Consider the following 14145-nt stretch of genomic DNA (forward strand, 5'->3'; position numbering starts at 1 on the left):
ACAACAAAAAGGGATAAATAAATAAGTATTTAAAAAAAACCATGGAAAGGCTTGGCACTTGGTAGGCATTTGAAAAAATAAGAGTTTGACTCTGAGTCATGAAATCTGTCAGTTTGCATTTTTTTTCAAACTTAATAAATGCCCACAAACCCCTCTGATTTTACCTATGGATGGCCATTAAAATTGGTTACAATCTATAGTTTTTTGAAATCAGGAAAAATGTAGATGTATGTAGATGATCTGGGACAGTGATGTGATCTTTCTGAACTTTGTCTTCTTCTAAAATAAAGTAAAACAGGAATAAATAAAGTGAACCAAAATAAAAAAAAAAACCTAGTTCAGGGCATCATTATGAAAAATAAATAGAGCAGTATATGCAAAATACTCAGCACAGTATTGGGCAAATGAATGCTCCCCCCACCACCCCTGCCACTCCACTAAAAATGGTTGGTTGGTTTTTAAAAAATATTTATTTATTCCCTTTTGTTGCCATTATTGTTATATTGTTGTAGTTCTTGCTGTTATTATTTATGTCATCGTTGTTGGATAGGACAGAGAAAAATGGAGACAGAAAGGAAAGACAGAGAGGGGGAGAGAAAGACAGACACCTGCACACCTGCTTCACCACTTGTAAAGCGACTGCCCTGCAGGTGGGGAGCCGGGGGTTCAAACCGGGATCCGTATACCAGTCCTTGCACTTTGTGCCACCTGTGCTTAACCTGCTGAGTTACCAACTAAGAATAGTTTTTACTTTTTAGAGGTAGTACAGTGAGTTAAGCACACATGGCATGAAGCACAAGGACTGGCACAAGGATCCTAGTTCAAGCCCCCAGCTCCTCACCTGCAGGGGGGTTGCTTCACAGGCGGTGAAGGAGGTCTGCAGGTGTGTGTCTTCCTCTCCTCTGTCAATTTCTCTCTGCCCTATCCAACAATAATAACAGCAATAACAACAACAAGGGCAACAAAAATGGGAAAAAACGGCCTCCAGGAGCAGTGGATTTGTAGTGCAAGTGATAACCCTGGAGACATAAAAAAGAGAAAGTTCATTAGGCAGGGAGAGCTGCCAGGGATCCGACCCAACATTTCATACATGTAAGGTGTGTTGGCTTCCACTGAGCTACCTCCCTGGTGTCCACTGTTAGCTTTTATTATTACTATTTCCACCTGGTCTCTGTAGTCCCACTGTCACACATTTGCTCATGCTGCTTCCCTGTCCATAAACCCTTCCTCTATATCCTCCATGCATCCAGCTCTGCACAGCATTGTATTATCTAAATGCAGCCCACTGTGGACAGCCCACAGTACAGAAATCAGAAGTCTAGCCGACCTGAATTTTGCTGCCAAGTTATCCCTGTATTTGGGCCTCAGTTTCCCTATCTGAACAGAGAAATTGGTATCTAAGTTCTTCCCAATTCTAATGCCCTACCAGTTAACCAAGCTCAGGTCTTGCCTGTTTACTTGGCAACAAATCCAAGCCTGGACCCAGCATGAGAGAAGAAGGAGACTGGGGTCCTCCTCTCAGAAGCTGAGAACTGCACAATCTGTCTCCAGGCTTGGGAGCTGGCTGGGTACTTTTGTCGTGGAACATGGTCTTTTCATTAGCGCCATTGTCCACCAATTAGCCCACAGCTGACTCAAAGGGAGTATGGTGCTGGGGGCTGCCTCCAGGCAGGCACTATGGAAAATCAACCTTCCTCCCATGTCTCTTCAAAACCTCGCCTTTGTTCCCTGTCCAAATTATCCCATAATATCAATACTAGAAGCACCTGACAACTTTTTTTTTAGTACTTCTAAAAAATTTTTAAAAAAATATTTATTCCCTTTTGTTGCCTTTGTCTTATTGTTCTTGTAGTTATTGTTGTTGTTGATGATGTTGCTGTTGTTGGATAGGACAGAGAGAAATGGGAAGAGGAGGGGAAGACAGGGGGGGGAGAGAAAGACAGACACCTGCAGACCTGCTTCACTGCCTATGAAGTGACTCTCCTGCAGGTGGGGAGTAGGGGGCTTGAACCGGGATCCTTATGCTGGTCCTTGTGCTTTGCGCCACATGCCCTTAACCCGCTGCACTACTGCCCAACTCCCGAGTACCTGACAACTTTAGGGGCTCGTGTTTGCTGCACACCTGCATGGCCTTGCCAGTCCACTGTCATCTTATTACTAGATGAACAACATCACCCAAAGGAAGCACTGTTGTCCTCACTTCTCAGAACCAGACCTCAGAGAAGTGAAGTGCATTTCTCCCATCCTACAGAAGATTAACCACCTCATCAGACCCACCAGACAACTTTGTGTGTGTGTGTGTGTGTGTGTGTGTGTGTGTGTGTGTGTGTGTGTGTGTTTGCCAGATGAGCTTAGAGCTGTGTGGCCTTGAAAAAATCATTTAACTCTCCATGTTCTTCTCTGTCCCCCCACCCCTTCTCCATTGCCAGTCTTCCAAAATACCAAGTCCAGACAACATTGTGGGCTTGGGGCAATGACCCCAATTTTTTTTTTGCCTCCAAGGTTATCTGCTCCTGGAGGCTATTTTTTCCCTTTTGTTGCCCTAGTTGTTTATTGTTGTTATTATTTTGTTACTGTTGTTGGATGAGATAGAGAGAAATCAAGAGAGGAGGGAAGATAGAGAGGGGGAGAGAAAGACACCTGCAGGCCTGCTTCACTGTTTATGAAGCGACTCCCCTGCAGGTGGGGAGCTGGGGGCTCAAACTGGGGTCCTTATGCTGGTCTTTGCACTTCACGCCATGTGCACTTAACCTGCTGCACTACCGCCTTGCTCCCAACCCCAATATTTTAAAGCTGATCAGAGTGAGTTTGAATTTTGCTTCTGCCACAGATAAGATATACACCACCCCTGCCTTTGAGAAAGGGAGGTGGACTAGCAGATAATCACCACATAATTTAACATACAAGGGAGCCTGTAGCTCATGCAGATCTCCCCGTCTCTAAAGAGTGATTTCAGATGGCTCTGTGGCAATTCTGCATCTGACAGCTCTAACCTGACTGTTCTGCTGCTCTTGATGGACACTTAGCTTGTTTCTCTCCATTCTTACAAACAATGTTGCAATGAACAACATCCCTATGCACATCTTTAAAAATATAATTGGTGTTTCTGTCTTACAAATTTGTACAGGTTTGAATGGTAATGCATCACATTTTGATAAATGCAGCAAATTGGCCTCCAAACATAATGGATCTCTGTATCAGTTTTTATTCCTACCAGCAGGGTAGGAGAACACTCATTCTCCCACATAGGTCAATGCTTGATAATATCAACCTTTTTTTCAGTGGTGCTTTTATTTTCTCTTTCTTTTTCTTTCTTTCTTTTTTTTTTTCTTTTAGAATAAAATGGCATCTCATTGTGGCTTTAATTTGCATTGTTCTGGCTACTAGAGAGGCTTAATGTCTTTTCATGTGATTATTGCCCATTGTGATTTTCTCTCATGCAAACTGCCTTTTCACAGTTTTTTGTAGGTGTAGCTACTAGGATGTTTGTCTCAGCCTCAGTTCTGCCTCAGTTTAGCCCACGCTGCTTGTCCGCTCCTGATCTCTGATGCTCTGGTTCCCTCTAAATTCTAGAGTTCTGCTGTCTATCCATGGATGATCCTTCCTCTGAGTCCTCCGTGTACACAGCAGCAAACTTCCAGTGGCAGCTAACTGGAACCCCTGGGGCAGAGGGCTTCAAGACTCGACTAACCTGCTCAGAAGGCAATCCAAGAATGGAATGACCTCCAAAAGCTTCTTCTTTAACTTTTAAGATCGAGGCCTGCTAATAATCTCCTGGAAAAAAAAAAAAAGATTTTAAACAACTATTTTATCACTCTCTTTAATACTTTCTTTCTTCCTTTCTTTCCTTCTTTCTTTTCTTTTCTTTACAAGATCACTGCTCAGCTCTAGCATATGGTAGTACAGGGGATTGAACCTGGGACTCTAGAGCCTCAGGCAAGAGAGTCTCTTTGCATAACCATTATGCTATCTACCCCTGCCCATTTTTTTTTTTATTGGAGGGTTAATGTCCCTGCCCATTTTCTAATAATGGAAATGGGTAGTGAAATCCCTGGATCTGAGGGGCCGGGTGGTGGGCACACCTGGTTAAGCGCACACATTACAGTGCGCAAGGACCCAGGTTCAAGTCCCCTGGTCCCCATCTGCAGGGGGAAAACTTCACGAGTGGTGAAGCAGGGCTGCAGGTGTCTCTCTGGCTCTCTCCCTCTCTATTACTCTCACCCACCTCCTCTCAATTTCTGGCTGTCTCTATCTAATAAATAAAGATTGAAAAAAATCCCTGTATCTGTTCTGTAACTTGTCCTTCAAATTTCAGTGGAAGTGATATGTTGAAAACAAAAGCCTCAAAGGCCCCTTCTATTTGTAACAAAACGTCCAGAATGCACAGATGATTAGATCTACCTAAAGAAAATCCCCAAAATTCTACTATCTCCCTACAAGAAGTTGACAAGTAGAGAAATTATGTTTTGGGGGCCAGGTGGCGGTGTACCTGGTTAAGTGCACACATTACAATGTGCCAGAATCCAGGTTCAAGCCCCCAGTCCCCACCTGCAGGGGGAAAGCTTCATGAGGTGGTGAAGCAGGACTGCAGGTGTCTCTCTGTCTCTCTCCCTCTCTATCCCCCTTCCCCTCTCAAATTCTCTCTGTTTCTATACAATAAATAAATTAAAATATTAAAAAAAGAAAGACTGGGAGTTGGGTGGTAGCACAGCAGGTTAAGCACACGTGGCACAAAGCGCAAGGACCGGCAGAAGGATCCCGGTTTGAGGCCCCAGCTCCCCACCTGGGGGGGAGTCACTTCACAAGGTGAAGCATGTCTGCAGGTGTCTGTCTTTCTCTCCCCCTCTGTCTTCCCCTCCTCTCTCCAGTTCTCTCTATCCTATCCAACAACAACATCAATAATAACTACAACAATAAAACAACAAGGGCAACAAAAGGAATAAATAAATTAACTAAATATATATATATAAGACTTTTAAAAAAGAGATAAATTATGATTCAAAAAATATTTTTAATAAACGCTGTTTTGATTTACCATTGGTTTACAACACTATGTAAATACCAATTAACTCAACATAGGGAAAAGCCTAGATACCATCTTGAGCCAATACAGTATGTTACAGTTAAATAAACTGTATCAGAGGAAAGTAGCTTGCTAGATATATAACACTGTCAGCAATGGATCTAGAGAAGAGACTTCAGCATCCTCCAATCTGCCTGCTGTCCAGCATATCACACACATATTGAATCAGAGACACACAGGGATTGGAGTTTCAAGAAAATTCTTTGGTTTGAGATCATCACTGGGAACTCAGATCCTTGGAATCTAGCAACACAAAGGTGTTGTATGCTCAACAGAAAACATCATAATCAAACAACCAGACAAATAAAGCCTGAACTGTTGTCTCATCATGTACTATACCTTCCTTTCAGATGGCAAGTGAAAGGAACATTATCATCATTTTCTTCTTAGCTTCAACTCCACCAGAGCAGCAGAATTGATTAAAACAAGGCTTCCAGAAAGGGCAAACCTGCTTAATTTGCATTCAGCCCTCAAATTAAAGAAATACTGGCATGCAATTATTTTTCTTATTACCATAGCCTAATCTGACCTTTTATGCCTCCTACCTTCAGTTCACAGACAGCATTTTACTGAGTCTATGACAGGGATTTTTTTTTTCTTGGTTCTTTCTTAAAAAAAAAAAAAAAAAAAAACAAGAAGAAGAAAAGAAAACAAAAGCAAAGCAAAAACCCTGAGAGTTTCCTTATTTCTTTTCTCCAGTGGTGTGAACCATTATAGTGAAACTCCCTTTGACTAAAAAACACCTTGATGTTTACTCTGCATAGGGGAGTACACATTTAATGATTAACCAGGCTACTTGTTTTTGGAGAGGTCTGTGTAACATTTATCCACAAATAATTATCAAGCACTGATGGTGAGCTGCTCTTAGGGAAAGGCGTTGCAGTGGAAAACTCGATGCCGCTCTTCCTCACAAAGAGTACAGTACGGTAACGTAAGAGATGCTCTTAAACACCAAGGAAGATGTAACAGAATTCAGAGAAGGTTGAGGGGGCATTTCATCTCAAAGGAGACAAATCTGAGCAGCATCTTGAAGGAAAGGTTCAACAAGACTTGGTGGAGGAGAATAGAAAACAGCTCACCTGATAGAGGTAGTTCTACCAAACACGTATATCCTCTATGTAAGGGCTGGGTTCAAGTCCTGGTACTATTTCTGAGCACCATGGTTAGCACAAAGGGTGTTTCACAGATATTGAACAGTGCTGTGATGTTTCTACTCTCAGTTCCTCTCTCTGTCCCCCTCCTTTTTCTCTCAAAAATAAAAAAAATAGGGGGCCGGGCGGTAGTGCATCGGGTTAAATGCAAAGCCCCGGCTCCCCACCTACAGGGGGGGGGTTGCTTCACAGGTGGTGAAGCAGGTCTGTAGGTGTCTTTCTACCGTCTTCCCCTCCTCTCTCTGTCCTATGCAACAACTACGACATCAATAACAACAAACAACAATAACTACAACAATGATAAACAACAAGGACAACAAAAGGGGAAAAGATAGACTCCAGAAGCAGTGGATTTGTAGTGCAGGTACTGAGCCCGTGATAACCCTGGAGACAAAAATAAAATTAAATAAAATGAAAATAAATAAATAATGGGCCAGGAAGCCACTCGGTGTTATCAAGCATGCATAAAACATTGGCCTCTTTCCCATGTCCTCCAAAAAAGGGGGGGCAGGTGGTGACACACCTGGTTAAGTACACATGTTACAGTGCTCAAGGACCATGGTTCGAGCCCCCAGTCGCCACCTGCAGAGGGAAAGCTTCACGAGTGGTAAAGCAGGGCTGCAGATGTCTCTGTCTCTTTCCCTATCTCCCCATTTCTTTCAATTTCTGGATGTCTATATCCAATAAAAATAAAGATAGTAGGGGGTCGAGCAGTAGCACAGTAGGTTAAGCGCATATGGCGCAAACTGCAAGGACCAGCCTAAGGATCTCCCGGTTCGAGCCCCCGGCTCCCCACCTGCAGGGGAGTCGCTTCACAGGGTGTGAATCAGGTCTACAGGTGTCTATCTTTCTCTCCCCCTCTGTCTTCCCCTCCTCTCTCCATTTCTCTCTGTCCTATCCAACAACGAACGACATCAACAACAATAATAACCACAACAAGGGCAACAAAAGAAAAAATGGCCTCCAGGAGCACTGGATTCATGGTGCAGCCACTGAGCCCCAGCCAATAAACCTGGAGGCAAATAATAATAATAATAAGTTAAAAATAAAGATTATAAGAACATTAAGAAAATAAAGATAAAAAACATTAAAAATATATTTTTAAAAAATAGGTAGAGGAAGGCCAAGGCCTGTCAGGTAGAGGATGCAGGGGAGAAAAGGCACAGATAGATGTCTGCAATGGCACAGAAGCCCACTCAGTGAGGATTTAGTTTGGGGGCTGGGGCACAATGGTGGGAAATAAAGCTACAAGACTGAGATAGCTATGGAGCCAGATGAACACACTGAGGAGTCTGAAATGTTCCCAGCAGATTGTGGAGGTACCAGTGAAAGAAAATGCCCCCATTAGGTTAAAAGCAAGGGTAAGCAGTGTCCTATGGTAGAGGACGACAAGTTGGTGGAGAGTGTGTTGTACTGACAACTATCATGGGCGGGTATAAAGCTGGACATCTGTGACAACAGTCTCGTAAATTAACATTTTCCCCAATAAAGTAGCTTAAAAAAATAAGCAGGAGTACGTAAGCTGTAGCTATATGCTGCATATAGACTTATATGCACAATACCATATTCCAGCTAGACTTTATTTTGTGCCTCACCTGCCTAGAATGGTAATGAGCACACAGTAGGCTGTAAAATATTTGCTGAAGAAAGTATAAATGGGCTGGGGAAATAGCTAGAGATTATGCAAAAGACTCCTGTACCTGAGGCTCAGAGTTCTGAGGTTCAATCCCCAGTACTACCATAAGCCAGAGCTGAGCAGTGCTGTGGTGTCTCTCTCTCTCTCTCTTTCTCTGTATCTTTCTGTATAACTTTCACTAAAATAAATGTTTTTTTTAAGTATAACTGAGTATAAAGGAGCAAGAATAATAACATTTATTACAAAATCTGCCTCAAGGACATACCATGGACAAATTAAACCAAATTTCAAGGAGTGAGATCTAGACAGCACCCCATCTCCAGTGAGTTCAATTTTTTTAAAAAGATTTTCTTTTTTTATGATTTTTTTTTTAAACCAGAGCACTGTTCAGCTCTGGTTGGTGGTAGTACAGGGGGTTGAACCTGGGACTTTGGAGCCTCAGGCATGAAAGTCTTTTTGCACAACCACTATTCTATCTACCTCTGCCCTCTTTTTTTAAAATGTTTTATTTATTAATGAGAAAGGAGGAGAGAGAGAAAGAACCAGACATCACTCTGGTACATGTGCTGCCGGGGACTGAACTCAGGACCTCATGCTTGAGAGTCCAATGCTTTATCCATGGCACCACCTCCCAGACCACCTTTTTTTTTTTTTTTTTAAAGAACTTGTAGCAGTTGTATAATCAGACTTTTATTTTATCTATTTATTTATTTATGAGGGAGATGGAAGAGACAGAAAGAACCAGATATCACTCTGGTACATGTGCTGCTGGGGATTGAACTCAGGACCACCTGCTTGGGAGTCCAATCTCTATTCACTGTGCCACCTCCCAGGTGACCCAAGATTTTATTTCTTTATTAATGAGAAAGGAGGAGAATGAGAAAGAACCAGACATCACTCTAGTATATGTGCTGCTAAGGATTCAACTCAGGACCACGCATGCTTGAGAGTCCAGCGCTTTATCCATTACATCACTTCATGGAATACAAGTTCAATTTTGTTGTTTTGTTTTGTGCTATTTTTGTTGTTGTTGTTGTTATATCCAGGGTTTCACTACTCTATGACACTGAAAGAGACTGAGAACAGCACAAAGCACCCTCCTATGTACTGGGGCCCAGGCTCAAGCCTGAAACATGTGCATGACAAAGCAAATGCACTATCCAGGTGAACTGTTTTGTTGGCTTAAATGTAGGAGTAAGTTTTTAGAATTTTTTTTTGTTGATCAGAGCAGTACTTGGTTTTGCCTAATGCTGGTGCTAGGGATTGAACCTGGAACCTCTGGTAATTAGCATTTTCTATGGCAGAAACCACTATACTATCTTCCTGGACAAAATCCCAGTGTTTTTTTCTTTTCTTTTTTTTTTTTTTAAGAATTTATTTATTCATGAGAAAGATAGGAGAGAAAGAACCAGACATCAGACATCACTCTAGTACATGTGCTGTCGGGGATCAAACTCGGGACCTCATGGCTGAGGATACAATGCGCCACCTCCCGGACCACCAAAATTCCAGTGGTTATCCAAGGCTGAGGTTCAACGACTTTGAAGGACAAGGGTCATCACAAGAAGCAGACATCCTCCATTGTTTCCCAGATTCACTTCTCCAATATGAAGCCTAGCACCTCTTACTTAACCTCTCCCTACTCTCTAGAATCTGTTGTAATTTTTCTTCAGTAAATAAATTTCAAACTTCAAAATCATGTTAAAGTTAATTATTTGTGACACATCTACAAATGATCAATACACACAAAGATGTCACAACCTGAGGCTTCCTGTGTGTTAAAGTAATTGGCATTTTTAAAGCCCAACTATGTTGTGTTCCATTTGAGAGCACAAGAAAACACTTTATATTACACCCAAGCATCTCAGCCATGATTTGACAGCTACAAAGATGGCAATTTAATCTCAAAGAATTACTCCAATTTCCACATAATAATTTGTTTGTAATTTTGTAGCAAGGAGGGTATTTGGAAGTTCTTTGGAAAGATAAATCTAGAATATAACTGATTATTTCCTAGATGGCTAGCATGGACTGGGCACTGGACTATAGAGATATAAGTAAGATCAAAGTCCAGCTTTTTTTATGCTGGCCACCAAGGTTTTCACTGGGGCTCAGTGCTGGGAGCCAAGGCCTTAGCTAAGACTCTCATATAGCCGGAGAGAGGAGATTCTGATCATTGGAACTGAGATTACCAATCTAGCTGTTTGGAAAGTTGCTCGCCCACCTCCCTCCCCCACTACCTTAGCAGAACTTCCTCTTTGTTTGTGCTTAAATTGTGGCTGCAAAATAAAATTTTCAGAGCTTGATCAGACCTCCTGTCTTGCTCTCGTTCTTCGAGTCTCTTGTCCCCTCCATTCTCTCGCCCCCTACCCTAGGTTTCCGTCGATAACCCCGCAGGCCGGGGCAGCTCAGCACCTGCATAACAATTCTACCACTCCTAGCAAACTTTTTTTTTTTTTTAATTCTTTCCTTCCCTTTCTCTCTCTCTCTCTCTTTATAGAGATGGAAATAGAGAGGAAGGAAAGCAAGGGAGAAATAGACTGCTGCACTGCTCCACCACTCATGAAGCAGCCCCCCTTGCAGATAGAGACTGAGGCCTTGAACCCAGGTCCTTGTGTGTAGTAGCATGTGTGTTTACTGGGTACAACAATCCCCAGCCCCAAAAGTTCAATTCTTTTTTTTTCTTAAAGATTTTTTAAGTCATGTTTTTCTCTCTTTAAATATTTATTTATTCCCTTTGTTGCCCTTGTTGTTTTATTGTTGTAGTTATTATTGATGTTGTTGTTGGATAGGACGGAGAGAAATGGGGAGAGGAGGGAAAGACAGAGGGGGAGAGAAAGACAGACACCTGCAGACCTGCTTCACTGCTTGTGAAGTGACGTCCCTGTAGATGGGGAGCTGGGGGCTCGAACCGGGATCCTTCTGCCCGTCTTTGCACTTTGCGCCATGTGCGCTTAACCCGCTGAGCTACTGCCTGACTCCCTCCAAAAGTTCAATTCTTATAGAAGTGGGACCAAGTAAGATAAAAAACACATCTAGTGTCATGACAGGTGTTACTTAAGTAGACTGCTCTGACCATTGTTAACATTCATCAACACTACATAGCATTTCATGTATACAACTGCCTGAAATCTTCAGAGCCATCCTGGGAAATGATCAGTTATATACTGGATTTATCTTTCTAAAGAACTTCCAAATACCCTCCTTGGTACAAAATTACTATTATTGTCCCACCTCCACTTTACAGATGAGGCAAATAACATACAGAAAGCTTAAGTAACTTGCCTAGGGTCACAGTATTAAATAGCAGGGCCTGGATTCAGACCCAACCGGCCTAATCCCAGAACCCTTGCACTCAACCTTTCAGCTGTACTGAGTCATGGGAACAACCAGCAGGAAAGACCACTTATGGTTGTAGAAAAGGGACACTTCCTGGGGAAGACAGCACTAGTGTTTGCCTTGAGAGATGGGTAGACTTTCAAGAGGCAGAATTTGGGATGGGCTGTTTCCCAACAAGTAGATTACAGCGTTAGATTTGGAAACTGTAAAGCACTCATGAAGAACAGCATTTGTGAGGCTTTAGGGTACATAACAGAATTAATGGTGAAGATGGCTTAGGCTAAAACCAAGTTATGACTCTCAGAATGCCAATAAGGATCTGAGCTTTAAACAGTCCTTTGGTGCCACTGAAGGTTTCAGACCAGTAGAAGCTCGGTAGCACATTGGAGGATGGACTGGAGCAGGGAGATAGGAAGGGGAGACCAATTCGGAAGTAAAGTTAATAAAGCAGGCCAGGAGAACAAAAGCAGGCCAGGACAGTGATAGATAAACGAGGAAATAGCAAATGAGATTATAGAAGGAACTCAGCGGGATTTGGTGTTGGACTGAAACATGGCAAGGAGTGAGCGGAAGGAGCCAAAGGTGCATCTCATGTTTTGACACTGAAAGGATGGAGACACCACGAACTCAGATAGGGAAGACAGGAACAGGCTTGGCAGAGGAAAGGGGGCAGATAAATGTCTCTTGGGAATGTAAGGAATGAATTTCATTATCCTCAAACCAAAACAGCAGGAAGACTTTCTATTACTTAAAACATAGCTCAAAGATACGCCACACCAACTGCTCTCAAATTTTTCTGTGGTCTTTTACCTAGTCAAATTGTGAGCTGCTTTTATTGTATATTTGAGTTCTGCCTCTTTTTTTTTTTTTTTTTTTTTGGTTCTAGATTACAATATGGTATAATTCCATCAAGAATACAGGAAAGCCAAACGTTACGTTTCTTTGTTCAAGGAATTCAAGGCAAGTTGGAGAGGGGGAGGGCAAGAACTTCTGTCCAACTTGGGCCAAAGTTAAAACATCCTAGAATTGAATTTGAAGCCATTAACAGGAGTTCAGGACTTGCTGCTGTGCTTCTGAAGCGGTGAATTAGCATTCCTGATAGACCCTGGAGTGATCCTGCAAGAGTAGTCACAGACCCTATACTCAGAAAGATAAGTGTGGTTTGTTCCTTATTAGCCCAGTTGTGGTCCCGGAACCAATAGCACTGGCACCAATTTGCCAGCTTACCAGAAATTTCAGGTCCTAATCCAGGCCTACAGAATCAGAATCATTTTCATAAGATTTCCAGGTAATCACCTGATATACATACTAAAGGTATGGACTTTGAAACCAGATATAGCTGAATTTTAATTCCAGATTAAACCACTTATGAGGCTTACCGATTATTAATGTCTAGACTTCTGGGTTTGTTTCTTATACAAAATTAATCACTAGTCCTATACTTTGGCCTCATCATAAGAGTAATCTCAGTTTTGAAATTTCATGTCCTGGCCTCACTGCAGGTCAGTGAAATCAGAATCTCTGGAGGTGGGAATCAGTATTTCAAGCATTCCAGGTATAAAGTTCTTGGTACATTGCACAGGACTGAATGACTATTACTACCTATGCAAGTCCCATCTTCCTTTGTAGAAGGAACCCAGGAAGCAATATGCCAATCTGTGATCATGTTTATTTTCCCTGCTAGAAGTGAGTTCCATTTACTTGGCCACCAAGGTTAGTGTATATTCCTTTAGCTGCTTGAAAACTTTAAGAACTCATTCTTTTTCCTCATTAAGAAAATGAGGCAAAGACAGCTAGCTGGCAAGTACATGTGTTGAGTAAGTGAGGCTTCCTCCAAAATGCTCCCAACTGTGGGGTCAGAACAAAGTGGGGCTAGAGGCAAGGCAAATTGTACAAAGTTTTTTCTTTTAACTGTCCTAACATTTTGAACACCAGACTTTATACCTCATAGTGATCTTTTTACTTAAAAATATCAAGGATGAGAGTTGACTTTTAGGAAGATCTTGTCTGATGACTTTATTTTCTGAACTCTGCAAGTGGGAAAGCAAGACGCAGAAGTTATGATCTATGTATAGTTACATATAATTTAAGGTCACTATCAGAATATGTAAAGTGACCAAGTCAGATGAAGAGGAAACTGCCTAATAATGGAAAAGAAATTGAGTAAAAGGAGGAGAATGACAGGACAGTGCTTTGAACCAAAGAGCTTTATAAATATTTGTGCCTTTAACCTGCCCAGGAGGTAGATAAGCATGTTCCCTTTAGTTTGTCCTCAATTTCAACCTCTCACAAGAGGTTAAGGAACACACCCAAGGTTGGAATTGACACTCAGACCTCCCGACTTCCTGGCTTTAGAGCTGGGAGCTCAGCCCTCACCTCCCTTGTCTATCAGGAAAAACATCTGGGTTATAACACTTAAGGATGGGATATCAAGGGGAAGTGGTGGAAGTTTGGTTCTTTAAGAAACTTTGAGCAGAACTACAGAAGACTCAGCCAGGAGGCCCCTCCCATAGCCTGAGTCACAAGGCACAAATGTTTCTTCACTTCTCCTATCCTGGACACTTCCTTTGTATGACCTTTAGAGAAATCTATTTGTCCCAGACATCAGATGGGAAATAAAAGGGGGGAGGGGCGCTGAGATTTCAAAATGTGTGAACAGACATGCCCAGAGGAGCTGTCTCAGGTAACAAAGGCTTGGCTTTACACTGTCATTTCTCTATGATCTAATGTGGCTCTTCTGTCACACTAGTCATTGCCTACTTAAGAGAGATGAACAGGGGGTTGGACGGTAGCGCAGCAGGTTAAGCACACGTGGCACAAAGCCCAAGGACCGGCGTAAGGATCCCGGTTCGAGCCCCCGGCTCCCCACGTGCTGGGGAGTCGCTTCACAGGCAGTGAAGCAGGTCTGCAGGTGTTTGTCTTTCTCTCCCCATCTT

This window comes from Erinaceus europaeus, chromosome 10, assembly GCF_950295315.1.
Source record: "Erinaceus europaeus chromosome 10, mEriEur2.1, whole genome shotgun sequence".
In the NCBI taxonomy this organism is placed as follows: domain Eukaryota; kingdom Metazoa; phylum Chordata; class Mammalia; order Eulipotyphla; family Erinaceidae; genus Erinaceus; species Erinaceus europaeus.